Consider the following 15473-nt stretch of genomic DNA (forward strand, 5'->3'; position numbering starts at 1 on the left):
TTTTGGTTTTTCTTTTTGTTGTAATGCGAGACATTAACATGTATTTATTTTTTGGGACTACTAACTGGCAGACACTCATTACAATCGGCCGCCGCTGACAACACCAATGGTGCCCACTGCCTGTGTACCCCTGCAAGAGAATTAAAAGTGCCTACAGCCCAATTTTATTATGTTAGGCCTTCGAAGCCTGTCTGCGGTCCCTCCTTCCACTAGGCCTCCACTGACCTGTCTACTGCTGCCCGTGTTCCCCTGGAACCAATTTTAAAGTGCCTACAGCCCAATGTTATTATGTTAGGCCTTCGAAGCCTGTCTGCGGTCCCTCCTTCCACTAGGCCTCCACTGACCTGTCTACTGCTGCCCGTGTTCCCCTGGAACCAATTTTAAAGTGCCTACAGCCAAATTTTATTATGTTAGGCCTTCGAAGCCTGTCTGCGGTCCCTCCTTCCACTGGGCCTCCACTGACCTGTCTACTGCTGCCCGTGTACCCCTGGAACCAATGTTAAAGTGCCTACAGCCCTAATTTATTATGTTAGGCCTTCGAAGCCTGTCTGCGGTCCCTCCTTCCACTAGGCCTCCACTGACCTGTCTACTGCTGCCCGTGTTCCCCTGGAACCAATTTTAAAGTGCCTACAGCCAAATTTTATTATGTTAGGCCTTCAAAGCCTGTCTGCGGTCCCTCCTTCCACTAGGCCTCCACTGACCTGTCTACTGCTGCCCGTGTACCCCTGGAACCAATGTTAAAGTGCCTACAGCCCTAATTTATTATGTTAGGCCTTCGAAGCCTGTCTGCAGTCCCTCCTTCCACTAGGCCTCCACTGACCTGTCTACTGCTGCCCGTGTACCCCTGGAACCAATGTTAAAGTGCCTACAGCCCTAATTTATTATGTTAGGCCTTCGAAGCCTGTCTGCGGTCCCTCCTTCCACTAGACCTCCACTGACCTGTCTACTGCTGCCCGTGTTCCCCTGGAACCAATTTTAAAGTGCCTACTGTTAGGAGTCGAGTTTCCTCTGCTGCACAGGGGGAATCTCGATCCGTCTCCGCTGCGGTCTCCCATTCTCCTCCAGCCGCAGTGGAGTCTGCTCAGCAGGGACGTCGATCCCAGCGTCTCGCTCAGTCTGACTCTGTGCGAAGAGTTGCTGCTGCTTCTCCAGTCTCTGCCATTAAAGTCAGTGCTGGTCAGCAGCGAGCGGACTTCTATGGGACTAAGTCCTTGTCTGCATGTACTGAGCATGCCCAGGGTAAGATCTCCCGTTGGAGATCGAGGGTCATGTGCTCAGGCTCTGCAGCACATTCCATTGGTCCTCTTGGCAGGTCTTGGAAGGGCAAAAGTGCTGTAGCCACTTCCTGTGCTGCAACTATATAAACTGCGCATGACCGCACGGCCATGCGCTAGTATTGTCTTGTAAATATGTGTGTGTGTTGTGAGTGAAAGTCGCTCTTTAAATAACCCTCCCTATTGAATGTCTGTTCGCGGAAGGTGTATGTTTGCTAATCTAGTGCCCGACTTATCCAACAGCACGAAACACACATTACAGCGTCCTCTTGCTGTGTCCGCCTGTACGGCGCCGTGTGCTTGCCTTGCGCTTTCCATACCCAAGCCAGTGTGGTTGGTGGCGTCCGTCAGTGCGGCATTGCTCGCACTCCTGTGCATTTATTTATACTTAGTTTCCTTACACATCCAGTTGTGGTGTAGTGCCAGCGAGGGTCTAATCGGACTTCAATCCCAGTTGGGGTTAAGTACGCTGACTACTCGCTCGCGCTTTAGGTGCGGTGCCGCGATCCTGTGACGCAGCAGGATTGCTCCCTTCACGCTGGGTGAGGTTGAACCCACGTGTATATACTTTAGTGTACCGCCATATAGTCTGTATTTACTAGCAGCACGTTTTCACCTGCACGGTGGACCCCGGACTGCGAACGCATCTATATCACCTTTCTTGGTGCGTTTCGCCAGTCCTAACAGAATACTAGCGCCAGGGTCTGGCTAGTAAATGATGGACGATCAGCGTTCACAGCGGTACATCCAGCAGCTGGAGGGAAGGTTGGCGGCTCTTGAGCGTTCAACTTCAGCTGTGGATGTCACTGCTGTCGCTGTTCAGGCTGCTAGTGTTGCTGCAGCCACCTTGTCCACTGCCGCTCTTGTCCCGACTCTAACTCGCCTCCCGCTTCCAGAGAAATTCTCTGGTGACAGTAAGTCTTGTAGGGGTTTCGTGAGTCAGTGCTCTATCCATCTCGAGCTTCTGGCCTCTCGTTTCCCTACAGAGCGGGCTAAGGTGGGATTTATAGTGTCTCTTCTGTCGGACAGAGCGTTGCAGTGGGCTACGCCGCTATGGGAGCGTAGCGATCATGTGGTGCAGAGTGCTCCGTTGTTTCTGAGCACTCTGAAACAGGTCTTTTTAGGACCTCGTGTCACCCATGATACGGCGCTCCAATTGTTGGCATTGACTCAGGGCTCGTCCTTGGTCAGTCATTTTGCCGTCCACTTCCGCACCTTAGCATCTGAGCTGGAGTGGTCGGAAAAAGCCCTCATTCCTATATTTTGGAGGGGGCTGGCTGACCATGTTAAGGACGCCCTGGCCACTAGGGAGATTCCCGCCACACTGGAGGAATTAATTACTCTATCCACTCGTATTGATCTCCGTTTTCACGAGCGGAGGTTAGAGCGAGCCCAGTGTAGGCAGAGGTTTCGGCTGGCTCCCACCTTCGCCAAACCTTTGGAATCTCCAGACCAGGCTCCTGAGTCCCATGAGCCTGTGGTAGAGTCTCGAGCAGGATCTAAGTCCCGGACCGCTCGTGCACTCCAGATTTGTCATCTTTGCCAACAGTCTGGACATCTTGCCTCCAGATGTCTCCAGCGGTCGAGGAAACGTCAGCGTCTAGTGGTAGTTGGTGGAGGTGCACTAGACACGGCGACGTTTGCCTCCAAATTGTCCTTTAAGGGGACAATAACATTGGGCTCATCCTCTCACTTGGTGGAACTCTGCGTGGATTCTGGGGCGGAGGGCAATTTTATGTGTTCAGCCTTCACCCAACGTCACGCAATTCCTCTGGTCATGCTATCTCAACCAGTAATGGTACGAGTGGTGAATGGGTCGACACTGCCCACACAGATTACACATCAAACTATCCCTTTTACTCTGTCCATGTCACCATCTCATCAGGAGATTATATCTCTACTCGTCATTCCTGAGGGAATTGATGAGGTTCTCTTGGGGATACCCTGGTTACGGTACCACTCTCCTCACATCGAGTGGTCCTCAGGCAGAATTCTGGGATGGGGTGAATCTTGTGGGAACAGGTGTCATCGAGAGTGCATTCAGGTTACTACTACAGAGGTACCCGCAGATCTCTCCTCTCTCCCCAAGCAATATTGGTCTTATGCAGACGTATTCTCCAAAAAGGCAGCGGAGACTCTTCCGCCCCATCGCCCCTATGACTGTCTTATTGATCTCTTGCCTGGTGCTGAGCCTCCCCGGGGTCGAGTCTATCCATTATCTCTCCCGGAAACGGAGGCAATGTCTCAGTACATACAAGAGAATCTGGCAAGAGGGTTCATCAGGAAGTCAGTGTCACCTGCTGGGGCAGGGTTCTTTTTCGTGCAGAAGAAGAATGGAGAACTACGTCCATGCATAGACTACAGGGGTCTTAATGCTATCACAGTTAAGAACAAGTACCCTTTGCCGTTGATATCTGAGCTTTTCGATAGGCTTCGGGGAGCTAGAGTGTTTACTAAACTAGATCTGCGGGGTGCTTATAACCTGATTCGCATCCGTGAGGGGGACGAGTGGAAAACGGCATTTAACACCAGAGATGGGCACTATGAGTATCTGGTGATGCCCTTCGGGCTCTGTAATGCACCTGCCGTTTTCCAAGACTTTGTCAACGACATCTTCCGGGATATGCTTTCCACCTCGGTTGTAGTCTATCTGGATGATATTCTCATCTTTTCTCCAGATATTGACTCCCACCGGAGAGATGTTGGCAGAGTCTTCGACCTCCTACGGGCAAACTCTCTTTATGCAAAGTTGGAGAAGTGTGTGTTGGAGTCCTTACCTTTCCTGGGCTATATCATCTCCACCCAGGGATTGGCTATGGATCCTGCCAAACTACAGGCTGTGATGGACTGGCAAGAGCCCCATTCTCTTAAAGCGGTGCAGCGATTTATGGGGTTCATAAACTATTACCGCCAGTTCATTCCCCACTTCTCAACTCTGGTAGCTCCCTTGGTAGCACTCACCAAGAAGGGAGCGAATCCCAAATTGTGGTCGGAAGAGGTCTCCAAGGCCTTCACTTCTATTAAGTCCCACTTTGCTAGCTCTCCCATCTTACATCGTCCCGATGTGGATAAGCCATTCTTACTGGAGGTGGATGCCTCGTCCTTTGGTGCTGGAGCAGTCCTCTACCAAAAGGATGCTCAAGGTCGGAAGCATCCATGCTTCTTCTTCTCCAAGACCTTCACGCCAGCGGAGAGGAACTACTCCATCGGGGACAGGGAGTTGCTAGCAATGAAGTTGGCCTTTTCGGAGTGGAGACACCTTCTGGAAGGTGCGCGATTTCCCTTCCAAGTTTACACGGACCACAAAAATTTGGTCTATTTGCAGACAGCCCAGCGGCTAAATTCTCGCCAGGCCAGATGGTCCCTGTTCTTCTCCCGGTTCCACTTTTCCCTTCATTTTCTCGCCGGGGAGAAGAATATCCGTGCTGACGCTCTCTCTCACTCCCTTATGTCAACTGAGGAGGAGGAAGAGGAGCCTCGGCTTATTGTCCCTTCCGAGAGCCTGAGAACCGTGGCGCCGGTTTCGCTAGAGTCTGTGCCTCCGGGCAAGACTTTTGTGCCCATTAATTTGCGACCGGAGGTTCTCTCTTGGGCTCATTCGTCCAGGGTGGGTGGACACTTTGGGACAAAGAGGACATCTGAGCTACTGGCGAGGACGTACTGGTGGCCGCATATGGTCCGGGATGTCAGGAATTATGTTCTGGCATGTGTCTCCTGCGCCAAAAATAAATCTCCGCGTCAAAGGCCAGCTGGTTTGCTCTATCCCTTGCCGGTGGCAGATAGACCCTGGGAGATGGTTGGGATGGACTTTGTTGTGGGTTTGCCCAAGTCTCGCGGCTGTACCATCATTTGGGTCATCACCGATCATTTCTCAAAAATGGTGCATTTGGTGCCGCTGCCGCGTTTACCTTCTGCACGGGCCTTGGCAGCGTTGTTCATTAGACATATCTTCCGCCTGCATGGTATGTCAGACAAAATTGTCAGTGACCGGGGTCCCCAGTTTGCGTCTCGGTTCTGGAGAGAGCTCTGTCGTCTTCTCAGTATTGAGTTGAATCTCTCTTCCGCTTATCATCCCGAGACGAATGGATTGGTAGAGAGGGCCAACCAGACCTTGGTCACATACCTGCGACATTTTGTTTCAGCCAGGCAGGATGACTGGGCATCCTTGCTATCATGGGCAGAGTTTGCACTGAACAACGCCGTAGCCGACTCCACTGGACAAACCCCATTCCTCCTCAACTATGGTCAGCATCCACGGGTACCTGTGCCTATGCCCGTGTCTTCCGCCGACTCCAGGGTGGCAGACTGGACTGTGGAGGCACGGGATATTTGGGACCGCACTCAGGATGCCATTCGGGCCTCTAAGGAGAGAATGAGGTCCTCCGCCGATGCTCATCGGCGCCCCGCTCCGACCTTTGCTCCTGGCGACTTGGTGTGGCTCTCCGCCCGTAACATCAGGCTGCGAGTTGAGTCCACTAAATTTGCTCCTCGCTACTTGGGCCCATTCAAGGTCCTCGAGCAGGTTAATCCTGTGGTCTATCGTTTGGCCCTTCCGCCACGCCTGGGTATCACCGACACCTTTCATGTGTCCCTCTTGAAACCCGTGTATATGTCCCGGTTTTCCGAGTCATCTGCTGGGACATCGGGTTCGTCTACGGACGATTATGAGGTGAACGCTATTTTGGGGTGCAAGGTGGTGCGTGGTAAAAAATTTTATTTGGTAGACTGGAAGGGTTATGGCCCCGAGGACAGGTCCTGGGAGCCTGTTGAGCACATTCGAGCTCCGCAGCTCATTGCTGCCTTCGAACGTAGCGAGGCCCAAGGAGGGGGGGGACCCTAGGAGGGGGGGGTAATGTTAGGAGTCGAGTTTCCTCTGCTGCACAGGGGGAATCTCGATCCGTCTCCGCTGCGGTCTCCCATTCTCCTCCAGCCGCAGTGGAGTCTGCTCAGCAGGGACGTCGATCCCAGCGTCTCGCTCAGTCTGACTCTGTGCGAAGAGTTGCTGCTGCTTCTCCAGTCTCTGCCATTAAAGTCAGTGCTGGTCAGCAGCGAGTGGACTTCTCTGGGACTAAGTCCTTGTCTGCACGTACTGAGCATGCCCAGGGTAAGATCTCCCGTTGGAGATCGAGGGTCATGTGCTCAGGCTCTGCAGCACATTCCATTGGTCCTCTTGGCAGGTCTTGGAAGGGCAAAAGTGCTGTAGCCACTTCCTGTGCTGCAACTATATAAACTGCGCATGACCGCACGGCCATGCGCTAGTATTGTCTTGTAAATATGTGTGTGTGTTGTGAGTGAAAGTCGCTCTTTAAATAACCCTCCCTATTGAATGTCTGTTCGCGGAAGGTGTATGTTTGCTAATCTAGTGCCCGACTTATCCAACAGCACGAAACACACATTACAGCGTCCTCTTGCTGTGTCCGCCTGTACGGCGCCGTGCGCTTGCCTTGCGCTTTCCATACCCAAGCCAGTGTGGTTGGTGGCGTCCGTCAGTGCGGCATTGCTCGCACTCCTGTGCATTTATTTATACTTAGTTTCCTTACACATCCAGTTGTGGTGTAGTGCAGAGGCGTAGCTAGAGCTTTTGCCGCCCGGGGCTGTTCCCGAGTTTGGCGCCCCCCAACCCCCCCCCCCGGCTCAATACACACAAAGGTTACCAAAAACGGTTTTCCTGTTTTGTAGACCTTAAACTGGGCCTAATGGTGTCACCCCCACATGCCACACCTGTGACTTAATACCACCACACCATGACCAGGCCACATAGTGACCGAATAATACTACATACAAGGGACAAATACCACAACACCATTTCCAGACCACATATTACCACCACATAGTGACTGAATACTACAATACTGATCAGTAATAAAAAAAACCCCACAATACTATCACCATAAGTGCCAGTATTCACAGGAGATCTGTACTTAGTATGCAGTGTCTGTGTAGAGGTAATACAGAGATCACTGGTGACATTATACACAGGACCTCTATATAGTATACAGTGTATAGTGTCAGTGTATAGGTAACACTGACTCACCAGTGACGTCTCTAGGTGAAGTCCTTCATCTTTCATCCAGCACAGACCGCCATCATTCCTTCCAGCCAGGACTCGTTTCTGCAGGAAATAACACAGTTATCTCGAGCTCTGCTTGCAGAACACATTACTTAATTTTTCACAACTTCTACATTACATCACATGAAGAAAAAAAGGTGATATAGTGTCACTCTGCACAGTAACAGGACCGCCCCCCCATTTAAAACAGTATACTCAAAAAATAAAATAAATACATCACTGCAGTAATAATATCCCTTAATTAGCCCCTATGGTAACACTATTCCCCACCCTGGCCCCGTTTCTCATTCCTGGCTCCAGCCATATGTTCTCGCATCCTGCCCTCATGAGTATCCATTCTACCCCATATGATCTCCACAACCTGCCCCACCAGCCTCCATCGTATCCGTCCTGCCCCATGATCCAATCCTGCCCCGTGTCTCCAATCATGCCCCGTATCTACATTCTGCCCATGCCTCAAGTCCTGCCCCCAGTGTGTCCAGCATATTACCCCCATGTTGGCCAGCAATCTGCCCCAGTGTGTCCAGCATATTACCCCCATGTTGTCCAGCAATCTGCCCCAGTGTGTCCAGCATATTACCCCCAGTGTGTCCAGCAATCTGCCCCAGTATGTCCAGCACTGCCCCCAGTGTGTCCAGCAATCTGCCCCAGTGTCCAGCCTTTCCCCAGTGTGTCCAGCAGTCTGCCCCAGTGTGTCCAGCATATTACCCCCAGTGTCCAGCATTGCCCCAGTGTGTCCAGCATATTACCCCCAGTGTGTCCAGCAATCTGCCCCAGTGTCCAGCATTGCCCCAGTGTGTCCAGAAGTCTGCCCCAGGGTCTCCAGCATTGCCTCAATGTGTCCAGAAATCTGCCCCAGGGTCTCCAGTATTGCCCCAGTGTGTCCAGCAATCTGCCCCATGGTCTCCTGTATTGCCCCAGTGTGTCCAGCATTCTGCCACATGGTCTCCTGTATTGCCCCAGTGTGTCCAGCATTCTGCCACATGGTCTCCTGTATTGCCCCAGTGTGTCCAGCAATCTGCCCCATGGTTTCCAGTATTGCCCCAGTGTGTCCAGCAATCTGCCCCATAGTCTCCTGTATTGCCCCAGTGTGTCCAGCAATCTGCCCCATGGTCTCATGTATTGCCCCAGTGTGTCCAGCAATCTGCCCCATGGTCTCATGTATTGCCCCAGTGTGTCCAGCAATCTGCCCCATGGTCTCCAGTATTGCCCCAGTGTGTCCAGCAATCTGCCCCATGGTCTCCTGTATTGCCCCAGTGTGTCCAGCATTCTGCCACATGGTCTCCTGTATTGCCCCAGTGTGTCCAGCATTCTGCCACATGGTCTCCTGTATTGCCCCAGTGTGTCCAGCAATCTGCCCCATGGTCTCCAGTATTGCCCCAGTGTGTCCAGCAATCTGCCCCATAGTCTCCTGTATTGCCCCAGTGTGTCCAGCAATCTGCCCCATGGTCTCATGTATTGCCCCAGTGTGTCCAGCAATCTGCCCCATGGTCTCATGTATTGCCCCAGTGTGTCCAGCAATCTGCCCCATGGTCTCCAGTATTGCCCCAGTGTGTCCAGCATTGCCCCAGCCCCAGACAGTCAGACATAAAGAAAAAAAAAAAAAAGTAAAATCCTCACCTCTCCCGTTCCTAGCGCAGGTCCGGTGCAGCCAGTCAGCGTCTCTCCGGCTCTGCGACGCTCAGGACAGAGAGGCAGAGCGGCGCGCACAGTAGTGACGTCATCGCGCCCTCTGCTCTGAGACGTCGCAGAGTCAGAGGACGCTGTAGCTGCCGGCGCCGCAGGAACCAGGAGAGGTGAGTATAGAGCGGGGGGCGGGGTCCGGTGGTGGGGGGAGCTGGCCCTGGTCGTGGCGGCGGACGGCGCCGCCCGAAGATTTAAAGGGGCGTCTTTTTTTTTTTTTTTTTTCTTCTCCTGCAGCGCCGGCCGCCCCCCGCATTGTGCCGCCCGGGGCGGACCGCCCCCCCCGCACCCCCCTTCCTACGCCACTGGTGTAGTGCCAGCGAGGGTCTAATCGGACTTCAATCCCAGTTGGGGTTAAGTACGCTGACTACTCGCTCGTGCTTTAGGTGCGGTGCCGCGATCCTGTGACGCAGCAGGATTGCTCCCTTCATGCTGGGTGAGGTTGAACCCACGTGTATATACTTTAGTGTACCGCCATATAGTCTGTATTTACTAGCAGCAGGTTTTCACCTGCACGGTGGACCCCGGACTGCGAACGCATCTATATCACCTTTCTTGGTGCGTTTCGCCAGTCCTAACACCTACAGCCCAATTTTATTATGTTAGGCCTTCGAAGCCTGTCTGCGGTCCCTCCTTCCACTAGGCCTCCACTGACCTGTCTACTGCTGCCCGTGTTCCCCTGGAACCAATTTTAAAGTGCCTACAGCCCAATGTTATTATGTTAGGCCTTCGAAGCCTGTCTGCGGTCCCTCCTTCCACTAGGCCTCCACTGACCTGTCTACTGCTGCCCGTGTTCCCCTGGAACCAATTTTAAAGTGCCTACAGCCCAATTTTATTATGTTAGGCCTTCGAAGCCTGTCTGCGGTCTCTCCTTCCACTAGGCCTCCACTGACCTGTCTACTGCTGCCCGTGTTCCCCTGGAACCAATTTTAAAGTGCCTACAGCCCAATTTTATTATGTTAGGCCTTCGAAGCTTGTCTGCGGTCCCTCCTTCCACTAGGCCTCCACTGACCTGTCTACTGCTGCCCGTGTTCCCCTGGAACCAATTTTAAAGTGCCTACAGCCAAATTTTATTATGTTAGGCCTTCGAAGCCTGTCTGCGGTCCCTCCTTCCACTAGGCCTCCAGTGACATGTCTACTGCTGCCCGTGTACCCCTGGAACCAATGTTAAAGTGCCTACAGCCCTAATTTATTATGTTAGGCCTTCGAAGCCTGTCTGCGGTCCCTCCTTCCACTAGGCCTCCACTGACCTGTCTACTGCTGCCTGTGTACCCCTGGAACCAATGTTAAAGTGCCTACAGCCCTAATTTATTATGTTAGGCCTTCGAAGCCTGTCTGCGGTCCCTCCTTCCACTAGGCCTCCACTGACCTGTCTACTGCTGCCCGTGTACCCTTGGAACCAATATTAAAGTGCCTACAGCCCTAATTTATTATCTTAGGCCTTCGAAGCCTGTCTGCGGTCCCTCCTTCCACAAGGCCTCCACTGACCTGTCTACTGCTGCCCGTGTTCCCCTGGAACCAATTTTAAAGTGCCTACAGCCCAATTTTATTATGTTAGGCCTTCGAAGCCTGTCTGCGGTCCCTCCTTCCACTAGGCCTCAACTGACCTGTCTACTGCTGCCCGTGTTCCCCTGGAACCAATGTTAAAGTGCCTACAGCCCTAATTTATTATGTTAGGCCTTCGAAGCCTGTCTGCGGTCCCTCCTTCCACTAGGCCTCCACTGACCTGTCTACTGCTGCCCGTGTTCCCCTGGAACCAATTTTAAAGTGCCTACAGCCCAATTTTATTATGTTAGGCCTTCGAAGCCTGTCTGCGGTCCCTCCTTCCACTAGGCCTCAACTGACCTGTCTACTGCTGCCCGTGTTCCCCTGGAACCAATTTTAAAGTGCCTACAGCCCAATTTTATTATGTTAGGCCTTCGAAGCCTGTCTGCGGTCCCTCCTTCCACTAGGCCTCCATTGACCTGTCTACTGCTGCCCGTGTACCCCTGGAACCAATGTTAAAGTGCCTACAGCCCTAATTTATTATGTTAGGCCTTCGAAGCCTGTCTGCGGTACCTCCTTTCACTAGGCCTCCACTGACCTGTCTACTGCTGCCCGTGTACCCCATGAACCAATTTTAAAGTGCCTACAGCCCAATTTTATTATGTTAGGCCTTCGAAGCCTGTCTGCGGTCCCTCCTTCCACTAGGCCTCAACTGACCTGTCTACTGCTGCCCGTGTTCCCCTGGAACCAATGTTAAAGTGCCTACAGCCCTAATTTATTATGTTAGGCCTTCGAAGCCTGTCTGCGGTCCCTCCTTCCACTAGGCCTCCACTGACCTGTCTACTGCTGCCCGTGTACCCCTGGAACCAATTTTAAAGTGCCTACAGCCCAATTTTATTATGTTAGGCCTTCGAAGCCTGTCTGCGGTCCCTCCTTCCACTAGGCCTCAACTGACCTGTCTACTGCTGCCCGTGTTCCCCTGGAACCAATTTTAAAGTGCCTACAGCCCAATTTTATTATGTTAGGCCTTCGAAGACTGTCTGCGTTCCCTCCTTCCACTAGGCCTCCATTGACCTGTCTACTGCTGCCCGTGTACCCCTGGAACCAATGTTAAAGTGCCTACAGCCCTAATTTATTATGTTAGGCCTTCGAAGCCTGTCTGCGGTACCTCCTTTCACTAGGCCTCCACTGACCTGTCTACTGCTGCCCGTGTACCCCTGGAACCAATTTTAAAGTGCCTACAGCCCAATTTTATTATGTTAGGCCTTCGAAGCCTGTCTGCGGTCCCTCCTTCCACTAGGCCTCAACTGACCTGTCTACTGCTGCCCGTGTTCCCCTGGAACCAATTTTAAAGTGCCTACAGCCCAATTTTATTATGTTAGGCCTTCGAAGCCTGTCTGCGGTCCCTCCTTCCACTAGGCCTCCACTGACCTGTCTACTGCTGCCCGTGTACCCCTGGAACCAATGTTAAAGTGCCTACAGCCCTAACTTATTATGTTAGGCCGTCGAAGCCTGTCTGCGGTCCCTCCTTCCACTAGGCCTCCACTGACCTGTCTATTGCTGCCCGTGTACCCCTGGAACCAATTCTAAAGTGCCTATAGCCATATTTTATTATGTTAGGCCTTCGAAGCCTGTCTGCGGTCCCTCCTTCCAATAGTTCTCCACTGACCAGACCAATGCTGGCCGTGTACCCCTGGAACCCAGCTGAAAGTGCATGGAGCCTCCTTTTTTTCTTTGTTTTATATTTAGAAAGCCCAGATGAACTACGCTGTACCACGGTTCAAGCTACCCAGTCGACATTTCTTTTGCGAGAAAAGCCATCCCAGCCCTCCACCGGCATAAAAAAGTCTGCATTGTCATAGCACTCAGGCAATCAAACAGTAGAAAGGTGCACCTGACAAGAGAAGCATGGACCAGTAGGCATGTCCACAAAATGTTACGTGTCCATTACGGCGCACTGGGTTAATGTGTTGGATGCATGGTCCACAGGGGACAGCTTACAAAGTCTGTCTGCAGTCCCTAATTCAAATTGTCCTCCGCTGACCACACCACTGCTGCACGTGTACCCCTGGAACCAATTTAAAAGTGCCTACAACCTAATTTTGTTATGTTAGGCCTACTACGCCTGTCTGCGGTCCCTCCTTCCAATACTCGTCCACTGACCACACCACTGCTGCCCGTGGACCCCTGGAACCTATTTTTAATTGCATAGAGCATCCTTTTTTTAATAGTAGGCGTACAAAGTCTGTCTGCGGTCCACTATTGAAATTGTCCTCCACTGACCAAAGCAATGCTGCCTGTGTACCCCTGTAACCTTTTTTAAACTGCAGTGAGCCACATTTTTGGTTTAAGGCCTACTACCTGTGTCTGTCTGCGCCACTCAATACAGCTGTCCTCATTTGAAAAAAGCAGAGCGTCAATAGTCTTGTTTTCAGCCTCTAGGAATTTGAAAACTGCATTGGGGCTACTACTTTGGTAGGGCCTACTAACGGTGTCTGCCACTCCAAGGTGTGCCCCAGGTTTCCTCTCCATTGCTTCGGTCTTCCGACTCGTTTAGTAGTTGTTGAAAACTACACTGCATTAGGCCTACAAATTGGGTATGGGGTGTAGAGAGACGGTGTGTTACACTCCAAGGTGTTCCCCAGGTTTCCTCTCCATTGCTTCGGTCTTCCGACTCTCGTTTAGTAGTTGTTGAAAACTACACTGCATTAGGCCTACAAATTGGGTATGGGGTGTAGAGACGGTGTGTTCCACTCCAAGGTGTTCCCCAGGTTTCCTCTCTATTGCTTCGATCTTCCGACTCTCGTTTAGTAGTTGTTGAAAACTACACTGCATTAGGCCTATAAATTGGGTATGGGGTGTAGAGACGGTGTGTTCCACTCCAAGGTGTTCCCCAGGTTTCCTCTCCATTGCTTCGATCTTCCGACTCTCGTTTAGTAGTTGTTGAAAACTACACTGCATTAGGCCAACAAATTGGGCATGGGGTGTAGAGAGACGGTGTGTTACACTCCAAGGTGTTCCCCAGGTTTCCTCTCCATTGCTTCGGTCTTCCGACTCTCGTTTAGTAGTTGTTGAAAACTACACTGCATTAGGCCTACAAATTGGGTATGGGGTGTAGAGAGACGGTGTGTTACACTCCAAGGTGTTCCCCAGGTTTCCTCTCCATTGCTTCGGTCTTCCGACTCTCGTTTAGTAGTTGTTGAAAACTACACTGCATTAGGCCTACAAATTGGGTATGGGGTGTAGAGAGACGGTGTGTTACACTCCAAGGTGTTCCCCAGGTTTCGTCCACATTGCTTCGATCTTCGGACTCTCGTTTAGTAGTTGTTGAAAACTACACTGCATTAGGCCTACAAATTGGGTATGGGGTGTAGATAGACGGTGTGTTACACTCCAAGGTGTTCCCCAGGTTTCGTCCACATTGCTTCGATCTTCCGACTCTCGTTTAGTAGTTGTTGAAAACTACACTGCATTAGGCCTACAAATTGGGTATGGGGTGTAGAGAGACGGTGTGTTACACTCCAAGGTGTTCCCCAGGTTTCCTCTCCATTGCTTCGGTCTTTCGACTCTCGTTTAGTAGTTGTTGAAAACTACACTGCATTAGGCCTACAAATTGGGTATGGGGTGTAGAGACGGTGTGTTCCACTCCAAGGTGTTCCCCAGGTTTCCTCTCCATTGCTTCGATCTCCCGACTCTCGTTTAGTAGTTGTTGAAAACTACACTGCATTAGGCCTACAAATTGGGTATGGGGTGTAGAGACGGTGTGTTCCACTCCAAGGTGTTCCCCAGGTTTCCTCTCCATTGCGTCGGTCTTCCGACTCTCGTTTAGTAGTTGTTGAAAACTACACTGCATTAGGCCTACAATTTGGGTATGGGGTGTAGAGACGGTGTCTTCCGCTCCAAGGTGTTCTCCAGGATTCCTCTCCATTGCTTCAATCTTAAAGCTCTTGATTAGTAGTTGTTGAAAACAACACTGCATTCGGCCTACAAGTTGGGTCTGGGTTGTAGAGACGGTGTCTTCCACTCCAAGGTGTTCTCCAGGTTTCCTCTCCATTGCTTCAATCTTCATGCTCGTCTTAAGTAGTTGTTGAAACAACACTACATTAGGCCTACAAGTTGGGTCTGGGTCGTAGAGACGGTGTCTGCCCCTCTCCAAGGTGTTCTCCAGGTTGCCACATAATCGAAGCTGCATAGAGCCTATTTTGTAATTTTACGCCTACAAAGTCTTTCTGCGGTTTCTCCTTCCAATTGTCCTCCACTGAGCACAACAATGCAGAACGTGTACCCATGTAACCTTTTTTAAACCAGCGTCGAGCCAACTTTGTGGTTTAAGGCCTACTTGTAGTGTCTGGCTGCGCCACTCAATACAGCTGTCCTCTTTACAAAAAATGACCTACAATTATCTGGTTTTCAGCCTATCGGAATTTTAAAACTGCAGTGGGCCTACTAGTTGGGTTGGGGCCTTCTATCTGTGTCTGCCGCTCCTTGCTGTTCTCCTACAGTGAACAAAGCTGTGCCGCCTGTTTACTACTCTTGCCAATTTTGAACTGCATTTAGACTACTTACAGATTTGGGCCTACTCTCTGTGTCAGCCTCTCATTCCAGTTGTCCTCCACTGAACAAAACAATGCCCCCTGGTTAGTCCTGTTACCAATTTTGAACTGCATTTAGCCCACTTTATTCTTTGGGCCTATATCTGTGTTTCCTCCTCATCCTGCCCATTGCCCAGCCAGTGATAGATGAGTCTGCTGGTACATTGACCCATAACGCAACATTCCCCGTGCACGCTACATTGCAAGATTGTGACCCTGCTGAAAGTCAGGTCCCCCTTCCCGCATACCATACCACCTTACACGGGGACAAAGAGGAAGATGCAGATGAAGGTGCAGGTTCCTTCATCAGCTGGGGGGAGGAATGCTGGCGACGTCACTGGCACAGGGCCCCTCATAGTACACAAAAGT

The sequence above is a fragment of the Ranitomeya imitator genome, chromosome 5, assembly GCF_032444005.1.
Source record: "Ranitomeya imitator isolate aRanImi1 chromosome 5, aRanImi1.pri, whole genome shotgun sequence".
Lineage (NCBI taxonomy): Eukaryota > Metazoa > Chordata > Amphibia > Anura > Dendrobatidae > Ranitomeya > Ranitomeya imitator.